We start from the raw sequence: 12,132 nt of genomic DNA, 5'->3' as shown, positions 1-12,132 counted from the left end.
TTACCAAGTTCACACAATGGACATGAGGCACTGATTAACAACTGCCTAACGAGTTCTGCACACTGCAGAACACAAACATTGCTTGATATATACAGCATTAACACGCTTAGTCGCATGTTACCATTTGCACTTGCCCCTGCTTTAGGTGTTTTAGTCTTACTTTTGAGAAATGAGGACAGCCACAGCCAGGACAGTCCAGATCCATCTGGCACGTAGGGAGCCAGGAGACAGGCTGCTGGGGCCGTGCGAGAGGGCTCCCTCTGGGCAGCACTGCTGCTGCTGCTTCGCGCTCTCTCGTAGCTCCAGGGGTTAAAGTCAACAACTGGATTCTCTCTTTCTCCAAGAGGTGCTTGGAGAGGTGCTTTACCGCATGCTGCTATGCTGCCTGGCAGACCAACCGTGTGGAGAATGGCTGAGGAATTTTGCTATGCTATCAGGAGTACACTGAACAATGTGGGAGTGGCAGAAATTGTCTTTTAACAAAAAAGCAAGATGCATCTCCCTACATTTTTCTCACCAGAATGGCCTTCAGGTTAGGGCACAAAGGTAGATAAGAATAGCTCTTTCACATCGGAAAGCCCTGAAGATTACTATCAGCTTCCCTTATCTGCCAATAAATGCCTAATGGCATATTATCTCTCCCTGATACTGGAGATTCCTCTTCTTTGAAAAGCAACTATATCCACTCTTCCCTTACTTTACCTTTCTTTTGTACCTGGGCTTGTTTTTCGAAAACTACTTTTAGAACTGCCAGGCCAAGGAAAATATCTCAAAAATAATAAAGGGAAATCCAATGGCAGATAGTTTCTGTCATTTTTTAACATTTCCAAGACACAATTTATAAGCTCTCACTTAATGCCAGATGGGAAAGCACAGAAGATACTGTACCTCACTATTTGAAATGCTAAAAACAATGCCAAAACTTTTGTAAATTAAATGAATTCTGAATAGTAAAAAAACAAAACAAACAAACAAAACCATTATAGATATTCAGGAAGTTTTTCCGTGATAACAGCTTAATCTACAGAGCCTGGTATGATATTTTCAAATAAAAATACAGTTCCCTGTTTCTTCGAATCAAAACCTTAAAAATTTATGCCAATAAATACGACTACAAAACAAAGAAACTCACTTTTAAAGAGTCTCTAGTTCAGGCATACAATCAAATGGGTAAAAATTACATCAAACAGAATTTTGATGTTTTTATTTTTCCTAAAGGACTTTCACGCTTATATTAACTAAATACAGTGCTTAATACATCCTCTTTTAATATGAATCCAGGACAATGTTTTGAACATCCTTTGTATGCAAGCGTTCATAATAATGTAGTATTTTCTAGCATTATATGTAGCATATAAGGAACAGAAATGGTGAAACTTTGGGACCTTATTTCCACTCAAGGCAAGCTGAGTTTTCAGTTGTCATTTAATTTATGGAATGAGAGCTCACATTGCCTACAGGTAGGATGCAGAGAAATGTTTGCTTTGTGAAATCTAATAAAAAAAGTTTGGAATTATTTCTAAATGCTAATATTATGTAAAATTTGCATTTCTGCATATAAAACTCACTTTTTAATGTTATATTGCAATAAAATCAAGACACACATTGTGAACAAGACTTTCAGACCAATTAGGCATACAATTACATGTGCAGAAGGCATGCACAATTGTGCAGCTAATTTGCGCATGAAATTACTTTGATTGCACATACTAATTGGATAAATGTGTGTGCAAATGCCAGTAGTCATTTGTGCTAGCAATTATCCAGTGTGCATACATAGTCATGGCAACTGCATGCATAAATTAGATGCGCTCTTGCATACCTAACTGGCCTTGGTTTATAATCAGAAATCCTTTCTTCTTTTTTTTTTTCCCTTCCATCAGGTCATTTGGATACAATATTTATGGGAATTTTATATTTATTTCTTATCCAGTTGAGACAAAACTATGAATATAGACAAGAAGATGAACAGAACAGAGTTCTTTTATAGAGACACAGCATCTGAAGTTTTCTCTTGATAAAAGAGAAGATGAGAAATATATAGCAGTATAAAACACAACAGGAACATGTTCAAATATATTTTCATGACACTAACCTGAGTAAGAATTTAAAAAAAAATATTTGTAGGTAATGATTTAAAAAATTAGTGTGAAAAATTTTCTGTACTCACGTGGAGGTTTTAGGTAATTCTTCTAGACACAACTACCATGCTTGCACACTTAACAATTCAGTGTTCACAATCTTTAATGTGCAAAATTAAAAATATAATTATGCAAATTAGGAAGAAATTCTTCCATTTATAAGTGGTGGTTTGGAGTTAAAATACATATCCAGACATACATATACGTAGGAGCTCAAATCCCAAATGAATCCTTAAAAGAATCAGTTGTTCACATTATTTCTTTCAAATCTAAAGAGCTCTTTAAACATACATAGATTAATAGGAAAATGTATTTCAATAATAATTGACTTTACAAAAGAATCTAGTGGAGTTTTGAAATTCCATAGGAAAAAGGTCCTATGTCCTTTAAATGTCCACAGTCCTTTAAATCCTTGGAAAATCCTAATCCAAATGGATAGTGAGCAGGATGAAGAAAAATGTAAGGATGAAGTTGGGGTAAACCAAATATTATAAATCTGTAACAGCTTCCTCCCTCAGTAATTGTCTTCAGTTCTGGTCCCACTCTTTTCAAAACAAAACAAACAAAAAACATCCAAAACCAAACCAAACCAAAAGTATACAGAACAGACCAAAGGGCTCCAGAGAAGAGCAATAAAAATGATCAAAGATATGAAAAAAATCTAACAGGAGACTGAAAAACAGGATTTTTTCTTTAAAGTTGATATGAATAAGAGAAGGTAAAGAGATAAGATAGTAAATGTTTAAAGAAGGCAAGTTAACAGTTTCTATTTACTCTCCTAATAAAAGAACAAAGAGGCATAAAATTGCAGTTTGTATTCCTGTTTTTTTGTTTGTTTGTTTGTTTTTTAATAGTGGCTTTATCATTGCATATTTTCCTCTCCCTACTTCTAGCCAGTCTTCATTCTGTTTTCTAATTTTCAATGAAAATGCTCTGCCTAATACAAAATTATTTATTTATTTAACCTTCAAGGTAACCAGAAAACACCCTCTTTTGGAGTTGTCTTTAAGGTCAAAGAAGTTAGGGTCGGCTAGGCTAGTTTATAACCTGATATAACACATTTCCATCAAGACCTGTCAACAGTCCTTATGCCTGATACATGGCAGTTTCAAGACACAGATTGTGAGTTGACATACTCCATCTTTTTATAAACCACAGCTTTCAGCATCCCTTCATCCACTCACATGTACTTTAAAAAAGATGGAGATCTGAACCAAAACAAAGTTTTAATCTTCTGTAAAGATGTCACTAAATCTAAAGTTACGCTAAAAAATCACTCTAATCCTATAGTGACTAAAAAGCTTAAGAATCCCAAGAACACACACTGAGGTTTTGCTTATGTGGAACACCACATACCTCTCATGAGAGAAAAGGCAACTTCAGAACAAATCCTTTCATTGCTTAGTTTAATACAGCAATAGTGGCAGTGTGCTTGAATCTACTGGAAAAGCATTGATCATAAGCACTTTGCCCAAAAATCATGTGGTCATAATCAGCACATCCACACAAAACATACTGCATTACTGTATACTAGTACAGATTGATAGTTAACAGATACTTACCATAATTATATATTGTGGTCTGTTTTTTTTTTTTTCCTTTTCCTGAATTAGTAGTTAAGAACACTGTAGCTGTCAAAAATTTGATAATAGAAAAAAACATACTGATTAGCTAGCTATCATTCTTAAACTACATATATTACTTATTACTACATCCTAAGAGCTTTGATCTAACACAGAAGGCTTAGCAAATGCCATTTGTAAACTAAGTGAAAACGTCTGAAAAAAACCAAACCAGCCAACCAAAAAAACAAAACAAAACAAAAAACTGTTAAGAAATGTAGAATCTGGGTCTACAATCAACATTCAAAGCAATAACACTCTTAGCACTCACCGATGAATGGAAAAAATGTATCAACACTGCTAAAAATTTTTAAAATTCTATTGTGAGCTTCAAAACGAAATGAAAGAACCAGAAAGAGCTTCAAACTGATTGTCTGTGTGCATCCTCCTGAGCAGACCCTCAAAATTGTTCCATTTCTCTGACCAATTAATAACCACTTCTCTTAAAAATCAATTGGAAAGAAAAGACAATAAATAATAATAATAAAAAAGAGACCCTCTGCGCCTAGAGATATTAACCTCTTTCACGCCTGATAATCCCTTGGCACATTGTTACGTTTTGTGCAATGAAGAATAACTAGAAATTGTTCTCTAAACATCTGTTCTGAACTGCTCATGATGTTACAGGTCTGCATTTCTTCTGCAAGCGCAGAATTCTGACCTCTTCAGTCCATCCTTGTGAGGAACCTGCCCCATATTGCTGAGGATTCCACTGCCTTCTTGTGGCTTTCCCAATTTTTCAAAATGCTTTTGGAAGTAAGGGTATTTCTGAGCTGAGATGTATGTGAACTTCTTAACTAATAAGAACTTTCACTGAAAGGTGTCTGCCTTGCAGACAGTAACTGCCTTAAAAAAGGCAGAAGGGTGTTTTCCTTTTGTGTTTTCCATTTTCTCCTTATGAGTGACCCCTGGGCATGCATAGCAGCAGCACTGAAGTGACATTTTCAAAGAAATATCATAACCTTTGTCTTGACTGTTTAGAACTGAGTTACAATTGCCACCCTGAGCATTTTTTGAAGTTATTTTCACTCCCACATACAGTTTTACTTCGTTTTTTTTCCCTTAAGTTAAAAACTCTTAATTTTATGGGATATGCATCTGTAGACAAAACTAGCTTCTTAAGATATCTAAATATCATGCAATTCTGTGGAGGTTACAACCTCCTTCTCGAGTTTTCTGGTCTGTAAAATGGGGATGATATCAGCCGTATTTATGAGGTTTGCAAGTGTGAATCATCCCACAGACACGTGCTAACAACCATATTACAAAAATGCTACCAAAACTAACAAATTATGCTATGTATTAAGCTCCATAATGTTGAAAGGAGGTGGGAGAGGAGGTATTTGGATTTTGATAGCTTTTATATCATAATAGAGATGGAGGGATTGCAGTTTCAGAACTTGTTGATATGCATGGAACTTCCAGAAGCTCCTCTTCTTTCACTGCATTACATGTCATGGCTGCTCTCTTCTAGGATATAGAAAAATGATTCAGCAGAAATTGGAGTTCCTCATTTCTATGCTGCAAGGGCTCATATTCATTTTCAGGGCAGTTCACAGCTTCAGAAAGATAGTTATTGTTAGCATGGACCATTCCTGAAAACTGAGCTGCCCTGCTGAGGACACTCCATCACCAAAATCACAGTTGTCCTGCTCCTGTGTAAGTGATGCCCTGCTGGCCTCGCAGCCTATTAGATTGCTCCGACAAAATGTGTCCCACGTCACTTCGTGCTCCTGAACCCTGAATTTTGAGTTGTCTGCTGCCATCAAGTGTGAGACAATTCTCTTCGTTTTCTCTCCAGATGGCAGTGTTCTCTACATACAGCGGAGACATGACTCTAAAATAGTCTGTTAAATTTCTACTCATAGGAATTGTCTTTAAAAATGTTTAAAATTCTTATACTTTCACTTAACTTATGTATTACAACTACCCAGGTTCTGCAGAAGTATGAAGGAAAAATTCAACTCTGACACTGATGAAGAAAACTAGTTTTGTTTGTTTGTTTTTACAACAGATTTAATTTTAACATTCCTTCCATAGCAATAACGTGAACTGGCACATGTAGTTAAAATAAATATCACAGATAGATCTTACGACTATTTACAGCTGGAGCTGCAGCAGTTTTACTAGAATTCTGAACTTTGAAGTGGTTGCACAGAAGAGGCAGACAAAGAGTCTTGGGTTCTTGCATTATATTTTGTTTTCAGTGAGAAAGACCAAAAGAGAGTATGGAGAGTTTGAACGCAAAATGGAGGAACTGTGACAGTGGCCAACTGCAATCTCTATCCCCCGTTGTTTCATATTCAGTGAACTTTTTATTTATTTCTCAGTTTTAGCCCTGAGCCATAATTTTGTATGTATCCAGCTTGAAGTCTGACTACATTTCAGCATTTGTATTTTTTTTCCTCTGGAAATATTACATTAAGTAAGTGGTATAAAATGACACAGTAGCCCTCAGAGCCAAAAGTCATAAAGTCATCTTCAGCAGTAGATATAAAAATTCTGAAAGTATTACAAGGCTTTTTTTTTCTTTTACATTGCAGTTTAGGCACAGCTTACTTCTTTAGGCAGCCTCAATGGAAAGAATAAAAGGAGAGACGAGAGCGATGTTTCAGTTTAGTTTCACTTCAGTGACCACTGTTTTTTTATCTAACAGAAAATCTCCTTCAATTCCATTCAGTTTCTTGCGCTCTTCTGTCCATATGCTATTTCCCACCAAGCAAAACAGTTTTGTAGATTGTTGTATAAGTTATATCATCACAGCAAACAGTTTGGGCATTTGCATTTCTACTCCTCAAATTTCTCTTGAGAGACTGCTCTCTTGAGGCACTGGTTTTGACCACCCATTTTCCAGGATATGTTTTCAATAATTTCATACATCAAAACACATTTCTGTAACCAGGACAATAATATTCAGAAGTTACCACATATTTTAAACTTCAAGGGCGGAAATTATCATTAAATGAGATATTTTGATTTTCCGTGTCATAGTCACAGAATTTCAGCCATTTATTCCAGCCATGTGTTAGGTGCCTTTTATGTTCACATTGATGGAGACTGAATTGCCTTACTGGACACTTTTTGAGAAAGAAAAGCCATCAGTTTCTCAGGTTGCTTCTTTAACAGTTTTGAATTATAAGTTTACTTTGCTACAAGTTCTAGCCCCTGCTATGTTTGCATTAAAGACAATTTAGTAAACAAATCTTGATCCAGTGAAGCTACTTCTATACCAACAGTTATCCTGCTAAATTCTTTTGGAATAGCTTAGCAAGCCAGCCTCAAAGTCTCTAATTTGCAAGTGCATCTCTAGCCTGACTCATGTTTTAAGCTTCTCTCTACATTCTGTAAGTTCTTCAACACTGTTTACAATTTAAATACTGGAATATAATGAGAACGTACTACAGAATCAAAAATAAAAACATAATACCCTCGGCAGCACACAGTCATTTTTATGCAATTAGTTAAGATTTGGTATATCCTATTTTACATAGCATTTGCTGGGAATTTCTACTGAGCCACTTACCACTATTATATTTAAAGCCTTTTCAAAGTCACTTCCTTCGTGGACATAGGTTATAACTACAGAATGGACACTATTTTCCCTGCTCTACAAGAATTCATTTGACTATGGCAGCATTACCATGTGTTTTATTATAATGGCTGATGCTTACCATTACAAGCTATATTACTATGCATAATGGCTCTGTCCTTGTCAATGCTTATTAAGTCATAATCATTTTGTCAGTGGCAAATGTTCTGAGTGGTAGTATAATATTTATGTTACATTATTGATAAGAATATTGAAGAGCATAATACTCTTCTACCCTGCCAGAAATGCTGCCTTTCAAAGACTATTTCCCATTGTTATCTTGTTTTTGAGGTCTCTTAACTGTTTTATATCCACGAGCACTGTTTATAATACTCTCATAATCCATGTGTACTATCCATAATACTCTGGTAATTTATTGTGTTCTAGCAAGGACAACAATTTTCCTCTAAAATCTGTATTTATTACATCTGTTCAAATACCTATTCAACATTAATCCCGAAGAATTATATAAATTTTAATCTAAAGATACTTGTCATCCATAAAATATTGCTGACTGTCAAAAGGAATGGAATGGAATTCCATATAAACTTTTGCTTTTCCATTTTTTGCCGGGGATTACTTAGGTTAAGCAACCTCAAAGTAGCTCCAAATCAATCATGAACTCTAGTATCAAACAAAAACTAGAAATTCAGTGTGGTAGAAAAAGATCAAATGAGCACTTGAAAAATATCTAATTTACAACAGATGGAACTGATAAAAATTGGAAGTAAAATGACTAACATTTATTTCTAATGTATATATATATTGAATTTCAAACAAGATTCAATAATGATGTATCATATTGAAGCTAAATTAGTATGTAAATAGCACTTAAGAGACGAGAAAGGCAACAATTAAAAAACTTGTCAGAAACTGCTGACAGGCCATATTATTTAAAATTAAGTATAAATATTTTTGCAAAAAAATAGCAGAGTAAGATTTATAAGCATTTTAAGAGTAGAACAGGCTTCTTCAAAAAAAAATCTACACATTTCAAGAAAAGCTCATTGGAAGCAAACGCTAAGCTTGTTCTAAACATAGAATTACATATAGACAAAATAGGTACTATAGATAAAATATAAATCGAATGACTGCAGCATTTGTATATGCTATTCAAATTAATATTAACAATCAAAAAAAACTAAAAGAATTCTTCACTTTTAAAAACGTATCTTTCTTTTGACCAGCTTTCCTTTTTATATTAATCCTACTAAAATACTGCCACTTAAATGGCTGTGTGCGATGAAACAAACCCAGTGCACAGGCTGATATATAGTATTTTCAGATAGATAAAAATAAGTAATGTATGAAATTTTGAGGATTTTGTGGTATTTTTCTTAAACATCTAAGTGTTCCTTTTCATTATCTGAATACTTACAAAATTGCTGCTGAAAACAGAGTTAGCTAAATTCTACCCAGATGACACTACGCATCCATGTATTTTCTCATTCTCTTTGATGAACACCGAGCAGACAACGCAGCCATCTGGTCAGGGAGAAAGAAATTGTGTAAAAATGAGATATGCGTGTGTAAATAAAAGATTGATGAATGAAGCCCTGAAAGCTGAGATGAAAGTAAAGCAGAACAGACAGGTAAATCATTCTGATACTTATGTTAGTGCTGAAATTATGTTCCTCCACTTTTTTTTTTTTTTTTTTCCCCTGCTGGCAGCAATGCAGGTGACAAAAACTACTTTCAATTTTGCTGCTGACAAGCGCTGGAGGTTAGCAAACTGTTTTAGTTCTATTGCTGAGAAAGCATGCTTTCATCAGGAAGAAGTAAGGTAAAGTTTTGGTGTTTTAATTACTTGAGATGTATCCATATACTAGAGTGCTGATAGTTATTTAGCTATGAATCTCCAACTTCGTCACTACCAGAGGAATCTAGGATGGCTTACTGAAACTAAAGAAACGTTTAAAAAAACATACTGTTTCCAAAGCTGTTCACTTTAACTCAGACACAAAGGGCTAAATACTTCTTTTTGCACAGTTTCAGAAATGTTTTTAAGCTAGATTCCTTCCTGGACAAGTCCATGAATTCCCTGTTTTTTAAGTATGTTTAAAATAATAATTTTAGCTGAAATACAATTGAAATAAATATCAAGCAACTCTTTACAGGAAAGGTCTACTTTTTCTCATGACAATCAAATGATACACCAACTAACCTGGAAAACCCTACCTGATGTGACTCCTGTTCAATTTAGCAGGAGATAAACTAGACTCTAAAAAACACGGAACTAGACTCTAAAAAACATTGCCATCACGGAACTCAGTGTTTCCCAACCTTCCTTTTCATTATAATTACCCTGCAAGGTTGCTTCTAAATGGCAGATTTACATTTTGGCAATGAACAACAGTAGTATGCAATAAACCCACTATGGATCCCTTTTCACATACATAAGCATTATCTGACCTTACTGAAAGTTTATTGAGTACATCTAGAACTACATCACTGTAAGGAGAAATAAATATTAACTACTCATCTAACATCTGAAATATCCGCTGCTTGCTTATTGGTGTATTGGGCATTATACAAATTTGAAGCCAACAGCTGTCTCAGTTCAGTAATCTCTGGCATAACTTTTATGAAACAGACTCGTTTTTATAGATCAGCAGTATCAGTCTTATTTCTTAGTTTATTAAATAACTCATACATCAGTTGATTTTTAGTTAAATTACGTGACTATGCAAATCAATATGTTCAGGAAGTTAGGCCTCTTTGATCAGCATGTTCAAGTTCTGTGGATATTGGCTCCCATATTGTTCAAGTTATGACAAATATATTTTAAATAATGACCTCAGCCAATCTTGGATCACCTACAAATTTAAAGACATAAATGTCTGCAAAAATGAAGGTACTCAGAACTTCAGAGCAGTAAAGTGACAGAATTCAGCCCTTCTGGCTCAAAAATCACAGGCCTCTGCCATTAGATCTGAAAGACGATTTCCAATAACTGTCAGCAGCAGCGCATCTGCTGCAACTGAACAGCTGAGTCATTCCAAAAAAGCAAGAATATATACTATGCATATCACTTCGTTTACCAGAATAGTTTTAGGGCTAAGTTTTCAAAGGCAGAAGCGAGCATTTGACATCAGCGTCTCCTCTGATTTAAGTCAGGCACCTATTTCTAAATTAGAACTTGGAAAAAATCTTGTATGTGTTTACATATTATATTACTGAGCCTAATATTGCTTAATATAGCTATACCAACTATAAAAAACCAATAAAGCCTATTACTGACAATTGCATAGTATCGCTGTAAAATACACTATTACAGCAATGTCTTATGAAGAGATTTCAGTAAGGAGTACATGATTTTGCCATATTTCCTGACACAAAATTAATAAATGTTATTTTGCTAAAATCAGTCAGATATGCAAGTAGTCACATGTAAGAAGAGGTCTTAGCTAAAAACTCAGTTTCATCTATGCTCGTTATACATGCTCCAAACTATACACCACCAGTTAAAAAGGTGAACTTCAGAACAGGAAAACAGCATTTCTATCCATGTATCTATTCTAAATCTATTATGTACCGAATACAGTGTTACCCATTAACAACAAAAAAAGTTCTAAAAATTATATGTAATGTTGGCGAGAAGAATAAGCAATGTCCAGAACGACAGTGCTTACATGCTGAAGCCTGCATAATGCGATAGTGTTGAGAAGGCACTATGTGCATTCATGTATTGAATGCACACATTCAATAACATCACACCAAGAAGAGGGAGAAGACCTATCGCTGGTAATTTATTTAGTCCATAGGGCTGCTTAGTCATGACCTTGGCACTGAGGAGAATTCAGTGTCGATTGTAATCACTATGCATTTTCATTTTAAAGTTATTTTGAACAGTGAAGAAAGAGACAACAAAGAGAAAACATGTGGAAGCTTATTACTGAGTGAACTGATGCTATGTAACGCTGAAGAGCAGCTGTCATACGGTATCTTTTACTGACACATACAGCAGATAGCTGTGGATGACATTTAGCAGTGCATAAAATGCCAGAATCACAACAGAAAAATGACTTCCACAGATGTCAATCAGTTACTGCCTCTTCAAGTTTCTATTTTCGAGTTTTTAATGTACATTTTCATCTTACATTAGATATTTAGTGTAAGTATTGCTCTATAGCTGCAACATGCATGCTCCTTTCATGCTGCAAAGTGTCGGCAGGAGACAAAAGCTCCCAAACAGTGACAAAAACATGTCTCTTCATGAGTAATTCTTTAAGCATTTAAGCACCAAAAAAAAAAAGATACCTTGAGAGTTCATTCAGATCTATGACAGAAAAAGAAATACCTGAGTATATACATGCAAGCCCTTGCTTATGATCGACAACAGGACCACTAACAGGCTTTACCTCATTTTTTCAGTAATTCACACTCCTATCACATGCTGCTTAAAGAACAGAACTGAAATTCCAAGAACCTTACTGCAGAAGAACGGTGTCCTTGTTCATACACTTGCCACACAACTTGGAGGAGTGGCTGTATTTCTCTCCTTGCCGCAGCTTTTCTGAAGTGTGAGAACAGCTTAGTATTTCCCCCCTAAAAATAATTAAACATTTGTGTAGAAGTAAACACTACAGCTGGTCATATTAAAAAAATCACCAAACTTTCTACCTTGGAGAACGTTTACCATACTAGCTTCACACATGCTTCCATCTAGGCATTAACATCAATGGTAACAGAAAGCACTTGAATAAAACATACTAAAGACTTTTCCTTAACAGAGAAATGCTAGACCACCACACAAATTACTCTAGAAATAAAGGTTTAG

This window comes from Anser anser (genome assembly GCF_964211835.1).
Source record: "Anser anser genome assembly, chromosome: 13".
NCBI classification, from domain to species: Eukaryota; Metazoa; Chordata; class Aves; order Anseriformes; family Anatidae; genus Anser; species Anser anser.
The sequence above is the reverse complement of the archived record's forward strand: the minus strand, read 5'-3'. Positions refer to the sequence as shown.